Source organism: Carlito syrichta, unplaced genomic scaffold, assembly GCF_000164805.1.
Source record: "Carlito syrichta isolate Samal-C Ts95f unplaced genomic scaffold, Tarsius_syrichta-2.0.1 Scaffold312893, whole genome shotgun sequence".
Taxonomy (NCBI): domain Eukaryota; kingdom Metazoa; phylum Chordata; class Mammalia; order Primates; family Tarsiidae; genus Carlito; species Carlito syrichta.
In genome coordinates this window covers 192,988-216,344 of record NW_007256989.1, presented here as the reverse complement: position 1 = coordinate 216,344, position 23,357 = coordinate 192,988, and positions in this window count along the sequence as shown.

Sequence of the window (23,357 nt, the reverse complement as noted above, 5' to 3'; positions counted from 1 at the left end):
TTGTTGCTCACTCTTTTCATTTATCTATGAAAATATCAAGTTTTCTTCAGTGACAGTATTTGAGGAAAAATAGGAATTTGGCTTATCCAGATAACCACGGTTATCAGTAGCTTTATCCCTAAGGATAAACCTAGTTTCACAAGCACATGGGCGTGTCATTTGGAAGCTATGAAAATGGGCATGGTGGCTCACTCCTATAATCCCAGCACTTTGGGAGGCCGAGGTTAGAGAATTGCCTGAGCCTACAGGTTCGAGACCAGCCTGGGCAACATGCAGAGACCTCATCTCTATAATAAATAAAAAAATTAGCCAGGCATGGTGGTGTGTGCCTGTAGTTCTAGCTACTTGGAAGGGTGAGGCAGAAGGATCGCCGGAGCCAAGCACGTTGAAGCTGCAGTAGCCATGAGCGTGCCACTGCACTCCAGTCTGGGCAACAGAGTGAGATGCAACTCAAAAAAAAGAAAGAAAATGACTATGTGATTTGCTGATAATATGGTAATCTGAGGGGAAAAACCAATTTAGGAAGTTCTTATAAAACTTCCACAACTATCTGCTAGTAGATCAACATTTTCACATGGCAGTTTGAGGAAATTTCTAAATTTAACTCACCACTGGGTCATGAGGGATTAATTTGAGGGCAGCCATCTTTGTTTTTACAAATCACTGAATGGTCTTCAGAGAGATAAAGATGCCATTACCTTAGTTCCTAGATGGCAGTCTTTTCATGGTCAGGTTTGCTATTAATAATAGGCTTCAGCCGGCCTCGGTGGCTTAGCCTGTAATCCCGTGCCTTTGGGAGGCTGAGGTGAGTGGATTGCCTGAGCCCGTGGGTTTGAGACCCTCCTGGGCAACTTGGGAAGACCTCATTTCTACAATAAATCACAAATTAGCTGGGTGTGGTAGCGCACGCCTGTAGTTCCAGCTACTTGGAAGGCTGAGGCGGAAGGATCACCAGAGCCCAGCAGGTCAAGGCTGCGGTGGCCGGAAGCAGCCACTGCATTCCAGTCTGGGCAACAGAGTGAGACTCCAACTCAAAAATAAATAAATAAATAAATAAAATAGTAGGCTTCATCCACAAGGGAATATCGGTAATACCTGGAAACTATGTGTTGTGTTTTTAAGTACTGGAAATGTTGAATTGGAAGTTCTTTGTAGATGGTTTCAAGGTCTATGTAGCATCATTCCTCCGACTGTAATGTAACATTATCTCTAGCACAACGCCATATTGGTTGGTATTCTTTGTTGCTGACAATCATCTCAACTGGGACTGGATAGTGTTAAAAGATTCAGTGAAAATATGATGCTTCTTTTGGGAAGTCCTTCTAATACCTTTTTCCCCTTTCTCCTCCATAGCTACTTTTTTGTTTCTGTAGTTACTGGGACCAAATTATCTCATAGCTCTTGGTAAAAAACATTAAAATATGTCTGTTTACTAGGGGGCTTCCCTTTGGGTACTCTTTTAATTTAGGGAGGCTAGATAATGGTATTCTTTTCTGGATCCTTAATGGTAAACATGCTCAGTGCTCAAAAAAAGGTTTGAATGAATCCTGGCTTTCCTTTTAGAACTCCTCTTTAATGCTCTCTCTCTCTCTATTTTTTTTTTAAATTCAAGGGCTGCATGTGTAGGTTTATTACATAAGCATATTGCATGATGTTGAGGTTTGGGCTTCTATTGAGTCTGTCATCCAGGTAGTAGTCGTGGTGCCCAGTGGGTAGTTTTCAACCCTTACCCCCCTCCTCATCCACCTGCCCCAATTTAGGAGTCCCTGATATCTGTAGTTCCCATCCTTCCCATGTGTATTCAGTGTTTATCTCCCATTTATTAGGGAGAACATGTGGTATTGTTTTTTGTTTCTGTGACAGTTTGCTTAGGATAATGGCCTCTAGCTGCATCCATGTTGTTGCAAAGGACATGATTTTATTCTTTTTTATGACTGTGTGGTATTCCATGGTATCTATGTACTGCATTTTCTTGATCCAGTCCACCGTGGATGGACACCTAGGTTGGTTCTGAGTTTTTGCTACTGTGGTTAGTGTTGTGATAAACATGCGCATGTAGGTGTCTTTTTGGTAGAGTAATTTGTGTTCCCTTGGGTATATACCCAGTAGAGAGATTGCTGGATTGAATGGTAAATCTACTTTTAGTTCTTTGGGAAGTTTCCAAAATGCTTTCCACAGGGATTGAACTGGCGAACATTCCCATCAACAGTGTAGGGGTAACATATCCTTCGTTTTCCAAAATGGCAGTTGCACATCTTGTAAATATCTTGGTTTTTCTCTTGATTATACCATCTAAATGAAAACCTGTAAGAAACATGACAATCATAGAAAATTATTCCCTGCTAAGACATACTGGAGGGTAGTCCCAGTAATACCTTTCTTATCTAGGAAGGGATTTAATTATTTTCACCTTTGACAACAAGATAAACTTCTGAATACTCACCCAAGTGAGAGGATGAAGGGAACAGAACTGCTAGCTCCACCCCCTTTCACCATGTGGGGTAAGGTGTCTGAACACAGCCTCTTCTTAAGCATAAACTTCCCTTTCTCCAAAGAACCGCAATGGCCGAGGTGTTGGCATGCAAATACTTGCAAAGTGAAAATGGATACACTTCTACAGCTCCTCATCCCTGGCCTCCAGTGGACAGCCTGCCAACCCTGCATGCATGTTGGTTTGGCACCGAGACAAATGTTCCCTGGAGCATAGACTGAAACCACCAAACTGATATCACATGGGATGCCAGCCAAACCCTGACCTTGCTCTCTGTAGGTGAACGACTGTGGAATTAACCTGTGATAGTCTCCTGCTCCTCCCTAGTTGATGGCCTGTTTTTTTTTAAATGTTACATTTGAATCTTGTTCTCCTTCTCTGCCGGTATCTACCAGCCACAAACCACTCTCCCGGTCTTGGCTTGTGAATAGTGGGCACTACTTAGTTCCAAGAAAGGGGCAAACCATAAAATTCCTTCTTGCCCTGAATCTTCTTGCCCCTTGAGAGGGAAGGGCTACCACTAGACTGCTTCAAAGCTGTGCCCAGGTGGTGGGGCCTGTGGTCTGGCATCCCAGGCATCTGTCTGCTCCTTTTATACTCTCTTCTTCTACATTTTCCTCCTGCTGCTCCAACTCTTCCCAGCCCCCTTTTCTGTTTCCAACCCTTATTTATTCAGAGCTTCCAATAGTCTAAGTTTTTCATGAATTCAAGGCTTTAATTTAGCATGTGGGGTGCTGGCTCTTCCAGCAAGCTGCTTTGGTCATTATTTCCAACTTGAGGGAATAAAGAGGCAGCAGGGTGCAGTGGCAGGAGTCAGGGCCTGAAGCCAGAAGGCCCCGGGTACTAGTCCCAGCTCTGTTTCTAACTAGCTGTGGGACTCCGGCCAGGACACATCCTGGCCCCGGGCCTCAGTTTCCTCACCGATGGGATGTGGAGTTTGGACAAGAAGATTTCTAACACTTGTCTCATTTCATCCTTCTGTAGAGCTCACTGGTTATATGAAATCTGTATCGGGTTGTGCCAGTCTCACTTTCTTCTTTTGAAAAACTTTGCTGTTAAATGAGTGAATGAGGAGATGTGAGAAGAGTCCCTAAGCTAGATTTCTCAAATGCAGAATACTGGGGGTAGGGCAGGAATCTATTTTTAAAAATCAGCATCCAGAAGTTTATAGCCTAGAAATCAAATTCCACTTCCTATCTTAAATTGTGAAACAATGTTTTCCACTAGGATAAGAAAATGATTCAAGTGGTATTTGTTGTTGCTTTTTAAGAATCCTGTTTCTGTACTGTAGCATAAGCACATATAATTGTTCAAGTAAAATTGTACTTTTGGAAGGAAAAGGTTAAAGTTGGCTACTGATATTCATCAGGAGATGGATATTTAATCTTTAATCTCTTGTCCTAGGCCTCTACTTTGGATCAACTCATTATCCCGAATAAACGATGTGTCATTCCCATTATTTATGTTTCACTGCAGCCAAAGTATCTGGACCTCGTTTTAGTAAGCGCCATTCATTTCGACCCATTCAGTATTAATCTCCCTGCTAACATCTTTCCTGTTCTATGTGCTGTCCCCTATTTGCTTTTATGTTTTCTGCAGAGTGTTTATAAAAGGATAATCTTTTACAAAGCAGACAGAATTTTTGTGTATAAACTGCTCTGTTTGAATGCCTCATTGATATACCATCTAAAAACTGAAGTGTTCAGCAAGATTAGCAAAGCCCTGAGCTATTGAGCTGAGGGAAAACATGAGAACCGGACTCGTCTCTGTAGGAGGCAAAGGTGATGAAGTTACCTTTGCTTTCACAGTAGTAGCAAAAGCAGAGCCATTGCCCAACCAGGCTCTGGTAGGCCTAGTTGCCTGGAAATTAAAGGGGCACGAGGCAAGCAGCTTAGAAGTCGCTGGGAAAGGGGTGAAGAGTGTGGTGGTCCTATGACTTCTTTGCTAGAATTTTCTCAGAAAATGCCCTAACTCTACAAACACTGAATTTACACATAGTCCCCACTTCAGCTAAACCCATTTACACTTTCATGAAGTATCTGCATGCTGTTGCTCAGTTGTTCATTGAGGTCAAATTGCTAGTGTCATTTTGGTCTACCTTGTAGAAAAGGCTATGTTGTAGGAATCAAGTAAGGATCCAAAGAAGGAGGATGATCTCTTCATGCCTGATCCATCTTCTCTCACCAGGGATTGGGATCTCATCCAAGCAGTTCTCTTTTGCAGAAAGGAGGAAGAGACCACGCCATTTTGCAATGGACAAAGAAGTTTCCTTTGTGGAATGTTGCATGGCGTGAGGTCCCAGATATGCCACCGATTAAAAGACTTAACAGATGGACTCTGAGAATAGAAATACGTTCAAGAAAAATTTTTTTAAAAAATTAGTAAACGGGGGTTGCAAGTCTGGCCTCTGTGGGAGCTGAACACAGGAAGCCACACTGAGCAAATGCTTTGTACCTTAGACGGGGTGAGTTCAGCTGGTGGAGAGGCACGGAAGCATCTGAAACACAAACTGTGCTTGGGTTTTTAGTTGGCAATGCTGTGAGGGAAAACAAAATCCCAAGATGCACACTGCCAAAAATTATACGTGCCTTCAAAGAGTATTTTTTCCAACAAATTGATCACTTTGATCACTCAATAATAAGGCTTGTTATTTTCTAAGGAGTGCCCTTTGCATACATGAGAATTTTTGCTTACATTTCCACATTTATTAGAGAAAAGTTCAAAACAGACATGTGTTTCTATCATTTTAATGTCATAGACTCTTAAATACTAAGGGCCTGCCAAATCTCTTCTGAGCATCTAAGCTATAAAACACGCAGAATTTATCCATCAAGACTATCAACAAGAAGTACTATTTAGATTTTGTCATAGCTAAATGCCACCATTGTTGGCCATTTATTGCAGCATTAACTAGGATGGATGCTTTTGCCTTAATGTGCAATCCCCACCAAGATGTGGGCTGCAGACCATTTGAGAAGAACTTGAATCCAGCTTCTCTGGGGTGTTCTGTGTGGCCTTTGGAAAGATGACAACTCAATGACAGTTCATCCTTACCATTTGACAGGAAAGCTCCGTACTTGGGGGAGGAGGAGGTACTCAGAGAAACTGGGGAATTCTTATAGTGAGCCCGGGTCAGCTGTAATGCCTAACAGAACAACACTTTGGTTTTCCTGGTTAAGCAGTCAACCTCTTGACTGTAGGAAAAGACTGAAAGAAAGTGTTGGCTTTCTTTCACTTTGAACAGTTTCCTTAAGAATATACAAAACTCCTCAACGAAGGGGCTGCTTTGATTATTTTGCCAGTGTGGAAGTTGTGCCTCATTTTGAACTTGATTTCTTCTACTTTCCATTTCTTTCTATACTTTTGTTTTGCCCCCCCTTCTTTTCTCTTTAATTTTCTTGGCTTCACTCTCTTGCTCCCTGGCTCCTTTCTTCTCTTCCATTCTCTCTTTCCCTCTCTCCATCGTTTCCTTTCTTCATCTTGGAGCTGCCAGGAATGATACAGAATATGGAAGACATGATCTTTGCTTCAAAAAGTTTACAATATAAATAGGTAAATACGACCAACACAAGAAGTGTCTAATGGAAGGATGGCCAACTGAGTTCATTTTGCATTTCAGCTCCCATCACTCATTAGAGGCTGCCTGAAGCTCTGTGTTGAGAGGATTCTGAGTTCAGAACTGGACTCAGAGGGCATGAATAGCCCTGATCAACTAGATGTGACAGCAAAGGACACAGAGAGACTGGGGAGGAAGGGCACTTGTGCAAGAACTTGCCATCCTAGGTCTAAATCAGAGTTTCTCAACTGCGGCATGACTGACATTTAGCATTTAGGCTGGCTTATTTTCATTGTTGGGGGGCTGTCCTGTGAATGCAGGATGTCACAGTATGCCTGAGTTCTATCCACTAGATGCCAGTAGCACCCCCACAGCTGGGACAACCAAAACTGTCTGTAGACATTGCCAAATTGTTCCCTGGGGGGTAAAACAGCTCCTGTTTGAAAACCAGTGGTCTAAATAATTACCACAGAACTAAACTTGGGGAAATAAATGACCAACTTAAAGGGCCTGGACATGGATGCACAGCTTTGGGGAGGGAGTGGGACTGTGTAGGAAGTACAGGATTTCTTATGGCAGAGAATAAATTCTCAGTCATTGCTGTTGTCTGATAGACTATACACTGGGCTACACACATTTCCTTAGTTCTAACATCATATCTGTGACTAGACCAGGAGGACCTTGGGGAACAGAGTCTTAGATCACTGCAGGAAAGACTGAAATTGCACTATAGTTTCTTGATTGTAGAATTGGTGAAACTCCAGGTCACCTTATCAGTTCAGGTGGGGTTTTCTGTGCTGGAGATTTCAATAAACAAGAATGACAGTGTTCCTTCTGGTTGACTAGAAAGTGGAGCAACCTAGAAACAAACAGGAAAGCAAATCCCCCGTACAGTTCTTGGACTCTTAATGGGATCAGGGACTCTAGGAGATGAGGGAAACTGAGATCCTCCCCATTATTAATTCCCTTTGTGGAGGTGGTTTATTCACGTTAAATTTCTTGACTTGATCAGAGTATTGGTAAACAGTGAACACATACTGATATATGTGCTGAAGTAAACCAGTGACTTCAGGACATGTTCAAAGTGTGCAAATCAGTTCAGGCTCTGTTTCCATTTATGGCACTGGGATTTTAGTACAGGTCATTTCATGGGATGTGTGATGCAGTGGAAAGTTCTGGATTTGACTTTGAGTTCTGTTTCTTGCTCAGATGCTGTGAGACTTTTCTGGGCTTCCCCTGGCCAAGTCAAGCTGACACATAAAATTAACTATTACATGCATCATTGCTCTCATCTATAGAATGGGAATAACGATAACACTTACAGGGGTAAGGAGAACCCTCTCTTAATCTCGTGAGTGAATAAAAATCAAGTGCCCTTCATAGTATCTACTTAAATGCTATTATAATTGTTGCTGTTGCTTTTGTTGAAAGCATTTGTAGATAGAGACTAAGTTTCAGACAGAGGGAGGTGAGGGTTCCTGGGAGGACAGCAGGGCTGGCTTCCCAGGTGTTTGGCCCGTGGAGTCACACAGGCCCAGTGCCTAGGAGGTTCCTATGCTTGGTTTAATTCTTTGCCGTTGCTGTCTTCAAATACTTAATACTTTTCAAATAAGAATCCCTGTGCTTCATTTTGCACTGGACCCCGCAAATTGTGTAGCTGATTCTGGAGTGAGAATAGGGAATCCTTTAATAAAAAAATGGCCAAACAGGTGTCAGTGAGCTATCTGGGCTCTGCTACATTTTAGGCCGCCTTCCCTCCCCCAGTGAATTCTGCAGGCATGAAAACTGCCACAAGACATTCATTTTTAATGACTTGTTATGGGCTTCTTAGCAATATATCTTTGGGTATTAAGGTGTGGAGTCAGAGGCTTAAAATGATTGATGTCTCTGCTCCACACAAGGGGTCTCCCACACTTACCTAGCGCCAGAGATCCACTTGGGAAATTTATGGGCACTCTTGGCAGCCTAAGCGGCCATCAAATATTAATCAAAAATATGTAATAACTAATATATACTTAAAGAATTGAAGAAAATTAATATTCAAGGGAAGCATTCAGGGACCCATAAAAATAACAAATGCTAAAGAGACTCAGTCAAGGTTGGCAGGTTCAGAACTCACCCTGCCCTTAGGCCTGCTCTGAGATTGTGGGCTTGCTGGTCGTTCCGCAGATGCTGAGGTGACAGGAAGAGGGGCTCTGTGTCTTTTCTGTCAGATCTGGCCTACTAGTGAAAGAAGCAAACTCCTTCTTCAGGATGCTACATTTCTACTCTCTCTTCACCTTCCTCTGTACATCTTTCTCAGACCACCACACATACCCAATTTGCAACCAATTCTTGATGAGATTCTCTCTTGGTCTCCCCTTGAGGATAGACCATGTCTTACCTTCTTTGTCTTTGACGCCAAGGACAGTGGCTTGCACAAAGTATTAGGTTGGGCCAAAAGATATTTCCATTTTTGTAGGTCACAAATACCCAAATATCTGCCATTTTACACGGTTCAACTTAATAAATGCTCAATCAACAATTATTAAATGAGTACTTACTGGACCTGGCCTTTATAGAGAAACATAAATTTTTTGCATCATTGCTCTCATCTATAGAATGGAAGCAGACTGGAAAAATTCCCATAATTTCAGGTTTCAGTTATCGAAACTTCTCCTGGTCTCACAGGCAGCAGTGAGAGGTCCAGTTTTTTCCTAAGCACGTCTCATTTTGCCTTTCCTTAGCCAAAATAAAGAGTATAGAAGTGGACTTTCCTAGGGATTGGCAAGGTGAGTTCGATCATCCCTAGTTGCTACTTTTGGCTGAGAACTCCCATAATCCTTTCCCCCCTCATGCCCTTGGTCATTACTAGCTCAGTGCCCTGTGTTGTGTCTGCTGACCTTGGCAGCACTGGGTGCACAGAGAAGTTGTCATTTCTTTAATTTTAAAAAAACATTTTAAATTGTTCAACAAATAAAAATTGTATATACGTATGGTATATAACATGATGGAATGTGGGATGACTACATCAAGCCAATTGATACATGCATTACCTCACATACTTGCCATGTTTGGGAGGTGAAAGCAGTTAAAATCTCTTCACAATGGAAGGATTTACTTTTATTCGCAAAAATAAAAATCATTTGGCAGCAGAAGTCAGTTGAGTGGGCTACCTGTGGCTTTCAGATGATATGCATGGAAAGATGGGGTGCTGAACTTTACCAGGGATAAAGGGCTGCTCTTTCCTCCCCACAGATGAGCAGATACCAGCAGGCCACATCTACTTGGAAGGGAGTAGTTTGTTCGGGGGTTGGACTACCACGGCAGTTGCTGGGTTCTTCTGTTATTGTGGGAAATCAGGAGCGGAGCCTGTCACTTGTCATCTGTTCTTCGAGTGTAACCAACTTTTCTTCCATGGGCCATTTGGTGTGACTGTGAATGAGGGCTCTGGCTGAATGACACCATCCTGATGGTGGGGTAAACAGAAGTGATGTTGGAACAGGCGCCTTGGATCTGGCCTGTGTTTTCAGAGAGCTGCAGAAAGGGCCTGGAGTTGGGAGGAATGTGCAGCACAGTTGGGGCAGAGACCTTACATGAGCCTCCTTAAAGCTCAACTGTGGTGACTGAGGATTAATCCCTGAACTACTGAGGCACAGATCAAGCTACAGTTTGGAGAATGACTACACAAACTTACTTGTATTCGATTCCATTAGGAGACTTAGGACGTGCGTGAAATTTTAATATCAGTTATCTCAGTTTCCTCACTTTGTTCTAAGACAGGAGATGGAGACTCAGAGAGGCCAAGGGGGTGTCAGAGGTCACGTGGCCAATATTGGCAGAGCTGATGGAGAACCAGACTTCCTGCCTCTTGGTTATGTTCCCCTTCTACTCTGTTGTGTGTATATGCACATGTCTGCTTGCTCTGTTCTTAGGCACCATCATTTTCCTAACAGCCATTTGTTCTTTGGGGATTAAAAAAACCTCTGCATCTATACTAAATGTATACATTAGTCATAAAACTCAATTTAGGAATATCAAAATGGGAAAAATTTTCAAGAAGTGGTGTAGAGCAGAGGCTAGAAAAGCAGGCTCTGGATTTCTGAAAGACGGGGTTCAAATTCTAGTTCTGTCACTTCTGGTCTTGGGAAAGTTACTCTCTCTGTCTCAGATTCATCATGTCAGAGCTAAAAATAGTACCTGTTCTAAGAGTTAACGTGATTAGTAATTGAGATAATGCATGTGAAACACCTGGCACAGTCTCTGACACATAGTCAGTACTCAATGCATTTGGACTTATTATCTGTGTCTGCATCTATGTATATATACTGGATTGGGTATGAAGGAGGTAAGGGAGACCATGCAGCTCGGGGCATGGCTGCCTGATCCTCTGTTCAGTCTGCCTGTGAAGACAGTTTCTGAGACATAGCATGCTGCCATCAGCCCTCATTTCCAGAGACATTTGCTGGTTAAGCCCTAGCTAATACTTAAATAGAAAAACTTTTGTCTCTCTATTAATTAGATTTGCTGTTTTTCATATTTCTTGTTGTCTTTAAACATCTCCCTGCATAAAATTTAATAAGAGTTAAAGGAGGTAATTCATGCAATATACACTTTGTACAAAATGTACAAAGTGCATTTTGTGTGCACATTTCTGCTTTGTACATATCTGGCACGTAGTAACTGCTCAATAAACACCAGCGGTTCTAATTACAATATAGACCTTGTTGTGGAGTTGCATGAGTAGGCAAAGAACAAAAGAAAAATCTACTTTACAAATAACTTTTGGTTCATCTATCTGGATGGCATATTCATTTCCCGAGCATCTTCACACCCTGTTGGTAGGAGGAGGTTGTATTCTTTCCATTGTACAGATGGAGTCACCAAGAGATTAAAAAGTGACATCACCAACAGGCGGTGACCTAAGAAGTCAGGGCCAGAACCAGGGCTGGAATACAGACTTCCTGGCTCCTGACCCAGGTTCCCTTCTGCCATGTGGCCTTCACAGAGAGGCTGAGGGGACCAGGGAAGTATCTGTTTCAGGACTCTCTCCGTTGCCCTTGGAAGTTTATCATCTATCGACTGAATGTTGACCAAAAACATACTAATTCCTGAGGAGACCTTACAGGATGTCCTGTTGAGACTTTTCCTCCTTTTTTGTCACTACTTTGCTGGCAGATTGAAATTCAGTGGACCCCACTTGTAGGAAGTCTGATAAAATATTCTCATCTCTATTGCAAACAATTTCTCCATCTGCCACTTGGCTGAGTGGATCAGACTCAAACACCCTCACAAGAGGGGAGAGTCATACCAGGCAGAGGAAGGTGCAGGAAACAGCATGGCTTTGTATTCAGACATACCGTCTACCTGATCTCTTGTCTGATGGAGCTGATTAGTCAGCTCTGTTAAGCAGTTGGCTTTTCTTCCCTCAAATAACTGAATGTACCTAAAATTACTTTGCCTATTATTTGGTACCTTGCAGATGCAGTTCTGTATATGCCATGTAAAGGTCTATAAATCTGTAAGAGAAACAGCACTTTTGAAGTTGGGCCTGGGGCATGGGTAGGCAATGGGAGGAAAAGATGGGAAGACACATGAAGTGAGCTCATAAAAGCTGGTTTGATCAAGATAAGGCGCTCGCAAGAGTCACTGAAGGAAGTCAATGCAATTCAACTAAGAAAGTGTTTATAGTATCTACTACTTGCAAAGAAATGTGTTGGGGTGAATAGAAAATGAAGAATACATGTTCCTAGATTCGAACTGGTGAGGGAAACATTCCTTCCCTCAACAAATTCTCAGTAAGTGCCTACTATGTGCCAGACACTTTGCTGGACCCTGGAGACACACTGGTGAACAAGAGGGGACTGGACCCTCTTGCAACTTGCACCTTCCTGGGAGAGAGCAACAAGGAAAACGTGACTACAGTTTGGGATAGCTTTTAAGTAGAAAATAAGAGGTTGCTGTGAGAGAAATTGTAGGTGGGATGGAGTGGCACTATTTCAGGTTAGGGAAGTCCTCTTTTGAGAGGCAACCTTAAACCAAATATATGAAGGATGAGGGAAGAGAATTACAGGCAAAAGGAATTTCAAATGCTAAGATCTGAGAAGAGAAATCTTGGCACATTCTAAAAGTTATCTGGACTACAGGATGTCCCGTTGAACTGAAGTGGAGTGGAGAAAGAGAAGACAAAGCCAAAACAGGAATCAAAATGAGAAATGACCATCACTGAACTCAGGAGTGGCAGTAGGATGGAGACAAGTGGATACATTCAAGATCTTTGATTGGGAGAGAGAGAAAGTGGTAAGATCAGTGGCCCTGGATGAGGGATTGGGCATGAAAGTCAAATAAGAACCAGGTTTCTGGATTAAGAAATCTATGTAGCACCTGGTTCTGGTATATGGTGGTGCCACTTCTCATGATTAGAAGCCCAAGGAGGGAATATCCTTGCAAAGAGTGGAATAAAGAATGCCATCTGGGGTCTACATAGTGTGAGGGAAATGTCCAGTTGGACACTCTAAGTATGTATGGCTAGATATGTGGCTGCTCTCCAGCTCAGGAAGAAGTCTGGGCTGAAGACATGTAAATTATCAATATAAAAAGAAAGAATAAAGAGACAAGTCGAGCACTATGTGTGATAAGAGAATGAAGTAATTAAGTCAGACTAAGGAGATATAAATGACTTTTAGGGCCTTCTAGGTTTAGCAAATACATTAAGCAAAGGAGTAGGAGAGTGAATAGAAGAAGAGTTAGAGAAAAGTTAGATGAAAAAGAAAGTTGATAATTAGTGATATCAAAAAACACTGTACTTCTAAATATTTTCCCAGAGAAACTTAACTGGGAGAAGGGACCAGGTAAGGATCGTTTTCCTAATGAAAATGAATAGTCAAGCCACAGACTGAGAAAAAAAATTTGCAATATATTTATGTGACAAAGGACTCATATACATCATATATAAAGAACTCCCAATCAACACAGGCAAAAATGCCAAAAATCTTGAAAAGACACTTCACAGAAGAAAATGTACAAAACAGCAAGAAGCAAACAAAAAGCTGTTAGTCATCAGGGAAATGCAAATTAAAACTGCACTGAGCTAGCATTTCACACACAAGAAAATGTCTGAAATAAAAAGACTGTTCAAGACCAAATGTGAGTATGTGGAACAGCCAGAACTTTGGAATATTGTTGATAGGAGTGTAAAGTGGCACCAACAATTTTGGAGAAGAACTATTTGGTAGTTTATACATGCATCTACTCTATAGTCCATCAATAGCAATTTCTAGATATTTACCCAAGTAAATGAAAATATATGTGCACAATATGATTTGTACAAAAATGATTATAACTGTCTTAGTCATAATAGCCCCAAACTGAAAATAGCCCAAATTTCCACTGATAAGAGAATGAATAAGCAATCAGTGGTCTATCCATATAATGCAGCACTATTCAGCAATACAAAGGAACAAAGCACTAGTAAATGCAAATACATCTGAAAAACACTATTTTAGTGATAGAAGCCAGACACAGAAGAATATGTGCTGTTATGATTCTATTTATATGAATTTCTAGAACAGGCAAAAATAATCTATAGTAATAGAAATAAGCAAATATGCTTGACTAGGGGCACAAGGAGACTTTCTGGGGTGATGAAAATGGTCTCTGTCTTGTTGAAGTAGTGACTACATGAGTATACAATTGCTAAAACTCAGTGAAGTGAACGTTTAAGATCATAAGTTCTGTGTATTTTGTGGTAAGTTATATCTTCTTTGCTTCTTCGTTTTTAAACCTTTATAGTTTAGCTCCAGAGCCTGCATTCTTAAAGTACTTCCCAATTTTAGGGAAGAAAAATAAGAGGTGGTAGCATTTTATTAAGATAAAATGGATGTGTTTAAATTAGCAGGATCTAATGGCTGGCCTAATTCTGGTGTGCCTAATTTTGGTGCTTGGAGAAATATGCATAGCTCTTAGGTTGATCTGTATGCATGTGGACATGTTGATATGTTATTGAATGACAGACATGAAATTATTTTGGTAGGTACTGTTTAGTATATCCTACAACTATGTAGCACCTGCTGTATGGTAGACCCTGGTGTATTGTGCTTCCTAGAACAATCTTTGGTTCTCCATGGACCAGGCCTTTTGGCTTCTATTTCTATGGCTTCCTCCACAGCATGGCTTTACTCCACTTCTGATTCCTCAGAGGTGATGACTGGCACAGAGTGAGTACCAAGTAAATATTTGTTGAATGAATGAATGAAGAAATGAATTAATTAATATCAAGTGTTTGACTTCATCTGTATGAATATAACTGTCTAATTTCTTTTTAGAAAAAATGTTACATTATTTTACACTAAGAAAACAAAACAAAAATTTAGAAAACCCTCACCAATTTTTCTTCACTCTTTGTAGATCAGAGTAGAACAAATAAAGAAAACACAGAAAATAAAATTAATGGCCTCATTTTTCTGTCCTTTTTACTTCTAATATTAAAGGCCAAATTGGTGACAACTGGTCTAGTGGTTGGACTTTGGATTATTAAAAAATATTTTGCAAGAAATAAGCTTGGCGTATGTGACCCAACAATGAGATAACCTACTTTGGTAAGAATGACAGCAACAGTTGATCTTTCCAGGGGAAAACACTAACCAAAACAAGAACCAAAAAAATCCCTTCCATTCTCAAGAGGCAAGGGGAGATAAAGGAGATTAAATTTAGCTGCAGATGCCAACAGACAGAGCCTTTAGAAGATGTGTTTAGTGAGACTCTTTTGTCAAAATGTACTAACTGCCAATGTTTTTTACATTGCATAGAAAGTGGCAAAGTAAAACATTAAATGATTTTAATGATTTTGTATCTAGAATAGATTTATAGAAATAAAACAGAATTAACCTGGGTCAAATGCTTCATTCCAGGAATGCTTAACCCTGTGAATTAACTCAGTGATAAAATTAACTTAGTGATAAAATAAAATAAGTTTAAATTATCACTGTGTTGAGAAATAGAGTGTTAATAATTTATGAGTCAACATCCTTAACTTGAATGGAAAAATCTATTCTAATTGTACACATATGGTTTGAGATGACAGATAAAAACTTGTTAAATATTTGAAAATTTATATAAAATTAAATTTCAGGTATTGATTCTAAAATATAAAGTCCAAGTAATAGTATTTCTTGATTTTTTTTTTCAAGTTGGAGTCTCACTCTGTCACCCAAGCTGGAGTGCAGTGGCATGCTCACAGCCACCCCAGCGTCAACTGACCTGTTGGGCTCTGGCAATCTTTCCACCTCATTCTTCCTAGTAGCTGGAACTACAGGAGCACACTACCATGCCCAGCTAATTTTTTATTTATTGTAGAGATGAGGTCTCACCAAGTTGCCTGAACTGGTCTTGAACCTGCGGGCTCAGGCAATCCACTCGCCTCAGCCCTCCCAAGTGCTGGGATTACAGGCTGAGCCACTGAGCTCAGCCTATTTATTAATATTTTAATAAAATTGTAAAATTTGGTTTTTAAAGAGTTAATAAAAAAACAAGGGATACATTTTCTTTGTTTCTTAGTCTTTTCATGGAATTTATGATTGCTTGCAATAATGTATAGACTACTATAAAATAGAAAACAAATTTTACAGTTTTGAGAACAAAAAGAAGACTGGGCAAAGACAATGTATGTTACAGGGTAAGGAATAGAGAGAATATTGTAGAAGAGAAAGAATTATTTGCAGACACAAAGACTTTAGTGTTCAACTGACGTGTACCACAAATTTGGTTTTGAGCTTCCTGATGAGCAAATCAACAAAATTTACATTATAGTCCACTTATAACAAAATTTACTTTAATTATATTTTGACCTTAAGCAATAAGTATCCTAATTAGAAGAACAAACAAAATTCTTCGGGCTAAAAGAGGTGTGTGTGTGTGTGTGTGTGTGTGTGTGTGTGTGTGTGTGTGTGTGTGTGTGTATAAGCATGTGTTGATTTCAGCAGACTGAATAACAAAATGAACAATATTTTCAACAATATTCCTTTAATAAATGCAATAGAGAATTTTATCACAAGGGAAATCTCTTTATTTCTCTCTGTTGGTTTTCTCACCTCTGCAATGATACCAGAGAGCCTGTTCTTCACTCCTGATGTTTCTTTCCACGTAGAAGATGTGACATTCCATCTGTTCCATCTTCTTCATTCATTTGCTACAGGGGAGGTGGAGTGACTTACCTGACTGATACAGCTAGGAAAAATAAACTGGGCATGTCTGACCCACCCCTCCACTTTCCTTCTAGGGAAGCAGCCACCTGAAGAAGTAGGAGTTCTCCTGCCCCACCGTCACTGTCTACGTTGAGCAGGCCTCTCCCCCACTTCAACATGGCTGGTGCCTGCAAGAGCAAGTGTGCCTAATTCTGGTGCTCTCATACTAAACAGTATCCTCCAGTTGGTCTTCATTAGTTATGAAGATCTTATCTTGACTTCCATATGTCATTCCTTTGCTTTATTTATCAATTTGTTCAGATTGCAGGCAAAAAGAGGTGCCATTTATTGGTTCCCTCCAGAGACCCCAACAAGATTGATTAGTCACACTCATCTGTCACTGGGTGTGAGGGTCAAGCAATATGGTGGCATAGTAATATGGAGAGTCATGCTGTTGGTTATTACGATGTTGGCCGTTTCCCCAGGATACTTTAGTCTGGAGGCATAATTGAGGAACACTGATCACAATATGCATAATCAGCAACAATCTCGGATACCTCAAGTCAGTGGAGTCTCATGCATTTCCCACCATATCCTTGCATCTTGCAGACACCTGAAAGTACTCTTCTTGAACAGCTGTCTTTCTGGAGCTATCTACAGTGTTGTGCTCCTCTGGAGTGACCTCGTTCATCTTGGCTGCAGCTGGGGTTCCTGTCCTCATAACTGTTCTCAGGATTCTTTCCAATGTCGTCATCAGGCCAAAGTGGAGAATGTACTTTAACTCCTGTTGCTGGGTCATCACCAAGCATTCTTGAGCTCTTAGCTCATGCTGGCCTTAAGGTAGAAAATATGGGATCTCTAGAAGTGGGCATCAACTTAACAAATACTAAGAAGAGCCAAATGTTAAAGGTCCTGATGGTCACATGTGCAGGGCACAGAGGACTGTGCAGAGGCTCCCCAGGGTGTTGTTGGAGAACAGGGCTTACACAAACACCATTCCTGGAAATGTGATTTCCCAGCATGGCTTCATGTGCCTTCTCCATCTGCTTCAGAAGCATTATTCTGGGCACCTTGACAGGAGGAATCTAAACAAAAAGTGTCAACAAAAAACTTTTAAAAATTATCTCCAAATTCTTACAGATCATGGATATGAATGAAAAACACTTGATCTTTCAGGCCTACTGCAGGAGGAGGACAGACGAAAAATGAGACAAAACTCAAAATGGTTGAAACAACAAAAGCACCATCTTGTTTCTTTTCTGTTCTTGCTTGCTCTTTATTTGGAAGAGAATTAAAAAATAACCTGGAATTTATACAAACCTGTTGATGGGCAGTTTGTTTTTATTTGTTTTGCAGATTATTTGTGTGACTATAAAGTAGTGTGAGAGTGTGCGACTTAGCTGTAATGTAAAAACTATTGAATGGGAGGCCTTCGTCCTTAATGCCTTTGTTATAGGGTGATTGTATCCTGCTTTCAGTCACCAAATGCATTTATAACATCTTGTTAAAGCTTTGGAGATTGATAGGATGTACAGGTTCCTTCACTTTCCGGGATGCTGAGCCAACTGCCGACTGTGAAATTGACCAGATCACAACATGAAAAGAAAAGCTACTGCTAGATGATTTAGAATGTCTACTCAGTCAAGGAGGAAGCAGGACAGACTCAGTATTATCCATTAGGGTTAGAGATCTGGGAGCGGGAGGAGGAAAAGGAGAAGGAAAGCTTGGGAGAAGGAAAGCTCCCTCTGTCCTGCTCCTTGCCCATGGAGGGGACACAGGAGCATCATGGCACCCACCTGATAATGCAGGTGATTTTTTCCTAGAGAGTAGGGGCTCTGCCTGGAATTGAAAGTGGTTAGGCCACCCCCAAACACAACCAGGGTAGTAACACTTAGGTAGATATTCATATGATGGATGCCGTCACGAGTGCTTGGTCTAGATCTAGCTTAATGCAGGCCAATTTTAGGCAAATGTGTGAGGCTTAACTGTATTTGGTAGTGCCATTCTAAATCCTTTTTGCCTTCTTAACAGATCATTTGTAATTCTGTCTTTCACAGGCTCAAAAACTGATAATAACAGAGTGTTACCTTTCCTAGGGGTATTTATATTTCAAAAGCGATTGAAGTTTTCAGAAATCTTTAGGACAGTGAGTGCAGGAGGGTTTGAGGCAGGAAAGAAAAGTCCACCTAGAAATCACCATGGTCACACAGAGATAATTATCTCGCACAGAGATAATTTTCCAGTTTCCAGGGGGTAAGTATATCCATTGATGATGAGAAAAGTGGTTGGATTTCAAGTTTGATCAGTAATGTTTGTCGGGATATGAGTTTGGCTGCATGAAACAGGAACCCAAACTAACAGAGGTGGCATGGAAGGTAGGCAAGCCAGTGTCTGTAGTGTGTGAAAGCAGCACTCTCCATCTGTCCGGTGTTGCTGCATGGTTCTATCCTACACCTGTGGCAGTGTTCTAGCCTGTTGATTCTTCAGCACGACTCAGCTTGTGGTCCCCATTGTCCAGCCTTCCTTGGTTCCAACCTACCTGATTCTTCTGCCTCTCTGGTGATTCTGTGAATTACCTTTCAGTAAATTCCTTCCGTATCTATCTATGCATGGATCATCATGAGCCAGAGATGACTTCTGTTGCTTGTGGTTAGGAATCCTGGACATTCCTGGTGGGAAATAAAGAGCCTCTGCAGAAGCATATTTACCACTCACCATGTACGAAGAGAAATGTAATAATAACACCAACCTATGTAAGGCACTTTACCTTGAATGCCTCTTATTCTTCAGAACAGACCTTGAGTTGATAATCATTGTTATCATCCACATTTTATACATGGAAAGCTGAGTTTTGAACCCAGGGACCCAGGGATTCTGTCTCCAGAGCCACTTCCCATAACAGCCACAACTGAAGCCCAGTCTAAATCACTAATTTCCTAAGGCCTGTACTAGCTGCCCAAGTCCTTCCACAAAATGCCATTCTTCACCAAGCTTGCCTTGAGTACCTGGTGATCTTTCCCTTATCTTCTATATTACCCACATGTTGTGTTTGCTCTCTGGCCTACACCATCGGGCCCTTGTTTTCATGTCACCCTGGAATCATTTTAGGTCTTTCCATGTCATCCTTTTATAACGATAGTGTAAGAGCATGAGCATTCTAATCCTGGCCATGCCACTCATGAGGAAGTGGTTATAGACAAGAAACTTTGAGAATGTAAATGTGACCTCACTGTATTGCTGTGGCCAGAGGTGGCCTTCAAGATGCTATGTTTAACATTTGGTTCACAAGGGCACTGGCCAATCAAAATAGTCAATAATATACATATAACTGGGATGCCTATCCTGTGCAAAGGACTGAATATAAGCTCTGGTTGTAAAAAATGTTAAAAAGGGATGTGAAAATTCTTTGTAAATTGTGTAGCATGACAAACATTGCAGACATTATTGTCTTGTCTCTATGTCTCTTTCAGTTGTCAAAATGCCTAGCACAAATCTTATGTACTCTGTAGGTACTTAATACACCTCTAAATTAGTGGATAATCAACGTGGTCCATCCCCCCAACCTCTCAAGGTGAATGTCAAAGCCAGTAATTCCCTATTTTGGTTGAATGATGAGATTCTGGATCATCTCTTTGATTATTCGGTGGTCAAAGTCTCGTGAACTTGTTAAACAATTCTCCCACCAAACTTAACCTTGATTTACATATTTGATTGAGCACAGAATGATTTGTTATAATGCACCTTAAGAGAGATAGAGACTGGGGACTTGGTGAGACGAGTTCAGTCTCAGCTTTCTTGGGCCTTACCTTGGGCTCAGGTGAGGTGATAGGTGTCCTGCTCTGTGCAGCCCTAGGAGTGGTCTAGCTAAGTAAAGGCTCTGTGTGGCAATTCTTCTCTAAGGAAAGCAGCAACTCCCTGGAGCAGCCAGTGGATCAGCCTTGATTGCCCCGGAGCCCAACTACCTGCCTGGTGCTCAGAGCCTGTTGCTGAGCGTTCTTTTCGCCCTTCTGTTCCGTCTTTCGTTGCTACCACACCGACAGCTGCAGGAACACATGGAGGTTGCTTGGCAGCTGCTAGACACAGATGCTGGGCTCTGTAATGCACTTTTCCCCCCTCTGCTGCTGCTTCTGAGTGTTTCTCCGGCTGCCTGGATGTCTTCGCTACTGCCTGTGGGAGGGGTGTGCTCTGAGGTGCTAGTGGGGTGTGAACCCTTGGGGACTGGCACTGCTGAGCAGGCAGGATGGTGAGGTACTTAAGATCGTCTTTGCCTTTTTCACACTCAGCATCAGGATTGAACTGCTCTGCATGCCTGAGAATCGCTTCAAGCTGTTCTGAAGGAAAACAATGCTGGGGTGTCTTTTTCTCTCTACCCTTGAAGTTCCTGCCATTATCCAGGTTCTCATTATTTCCTGGTGACTTTCTTGCAGCAGTCTCCTAATTTAACTGGCCTCATTGCCTCTGACTTGTCCCCTTTCTTCTATTTTCCACGGTGTTACCAGATTGATTTTTCTATAACCAAATCTGCCCATGTCTCTTCTTATCTCAGAATCCTCTCAGCTTGCAAGATAAAACCTATACTTTATGTGAATGAAAGACCTTTCATGGTCCACCTCTGCTCACCTCTTTGGTTTTGACCAGAACAAAACCAGCTGTTTCTTAATAGGGTCTTGCATTTGTGTTCATTTGGTCAGCTTATGAATCCATTTCTTCCTCTTCTTGTCTATTCACCTGCTTCTCTCTGTCTGAGCCAGAGAGGTTTCTAGATACCGTCTTCTACCTTGGCCTGATGCTTGACAGGCTAAACTGTAGAAGTTGTCTACAAAGCCATCTCCATATGGAGACAATTATTTGAGCAAAGCTGCTGATTAAACAACCTACTCTGTGCCAGGCGCCAGGATGCAAACATGAACAAGATACAGTGCCGGTCCTCAAGGAGTTAATAGGTTGTTGAGCAGATGGCTGAGAAAGCACACAATTACAGTAGAGAATCAAATGAGCTCTAGATGGAGGTGAGTACAGTGTGTTTTTGGAATTAGAGGCCTTCTCTTGTGCTCCTGCAGCATCCTGAACTTCCTTCTATTAGTCCTTTAATACTTTATGTGTTTTCAGTTTGTCTGTCTCCCTAATGATATCTGAATTTTTTGAAGACAGGGGTCGTATCTTATTCAAATTTGTGTCCTTTATGAGTTGGGCACAGTGGCTCATGCCTGTATTCCCAGTGACTTGGGAGGCTGAAGCAGGAAAATGGCTTGAGTTCAGGAGTTCTAGACCAGCCTGGGCAACACAGGAAGACCCTGTCTCTACAAAAAACAGAAAAATTAGCTGGAACTGGGCATGGTGGCTCACACTTGTAATCACAGCAATTTGATAGGCCAAGGTGGGAGGATTTCTTGAGTCCAGGAGTTTGAGACCAGCCTAAGAAACATAGAGAGACCCCCATCTCTACAAAAACATCAAATAATTAGCCAGGTGCGGTGGCATGTGCCTATAATCCTAGTTACCTGGGAAGCTGAGGCAGAAGGATAGACTGAGCCCAGGAGGTCAAGACTGTGGTGAGCCGTGATCATGCCACTGCACTCCAGCCTGGATGATGGTTAGCTAGGTTTGGTAGTGCATGCCTGTGGTTTCAGCTACTTAGGAGTCTGAAATGTGAGGATTGCTTGAGTCCAGGAATTTGAGGTTACAGTGAGCTATGGTCATGCCACCACTGCACTTCAGCCTGGGCAATGCAGCAAGACTTTATCTCCAATAAATAAAAAACAAAACTAACCAAACAAAAAACAAATTTGTATATTTCACGCCCACCCAGTGATCAGCACAGAATAGAAACTTAGAAAATATCTGTTGACAATGGCACCCGAATGACTGTGTCCACCTGGAGAGGACCCTGCAGGAGGCTCTTCATGTTGGGCCACCACATGTCTGTCCACAGGAGTGGCTCCCCAAGGAAGTGCCCTGTAATCTTCTTGGGTTGAAAAGCAAAGTGTGGAGCATGGAAAGTTAGGGAGCTTGCTGGTTCTCGAAATTTTCTACCTTGTTTTAGAACATGAAAATCTATCCTTCATTAAGGTCCTCGGGCCTGGGTGGAAAACACGGCCCCTCTGCTTTTTCTCATCTGTTCCCTCTTCCTTGAGAAACCCTCTCCTCTGCTTTACTTTTCTTCTCTTTCTGGCCAGGGAAGGTATCCATTAAAGAAAATTGCATGCTATTTAAAAGTAGCATCTATATACATTTAAAATAAAGTAATTCTGCATCTGCATTGTAGAGAAATTAGAAATCTCTGACAAGCAAGATGGAAAAACAAAACCTTGAGTAATCTCACCAATCAGAGCTGCCCAAATCACTGCTGAAGATGTATTGGTGGCTATTCTTCCAGAATTTTCTCTATATACATGTATGGCAAAGTGTTTGAGTGAAGATTCTGGATTCGGGTGCCCAAGTCTGGCTCCTGGCTTCCACACTGACTAGCTAAGTGACCTGGGTCGTATTTCTTAACCTCTCTGGGCCTCAACTTCCTTCTGGATCAGTGGAGTTCACAGGAAGTCTTAGAACCCAGTGCTGCCGTGAGAATGAAATAGTGCATCAAGTACTTACAACAGTGCCTGTTACATAGTAAGCATGAATTCATTTAAATGACAAATATGTGTGTATTTATTTATTGCCTATTTCATGTCAGGCACTTTTCAAGTTAGCACTGATCCACTGTTGTCATGTAGCTTTTATTCTGACTTGACAACTGAACACATGAATTATTTTTGTTTTTACAAAGAGTGCTGTATCCTATATTGTGTGGAACCTTCTTTTCTTATTTGCAATGTCTTGCTATATATTATGACATTTTTCCATGTCATAAAACCTTACATTATTGCTACAAATGGTGATACAGTATTACATTGAAAGAGTATCCTACTTTATTTAATAACCTACTTTTGCTACACATTTGGGTATTCTCCAGTTTTTCAGTATATTGGAGACAAGTATGATGAAAATCCTTATACACACAGCTTGGTGCATTTACCTGGGTATTTCATTGAGATACAGTCTCAGAAGTGGAGTTGCAAATTAGAGGGGATGGTTAGGGCTTCTTGTAGGCATGGCCTCCTGTGAAGGTTATACACGAAACTGCAACCCCACTAGTGTGGTAAGAGAG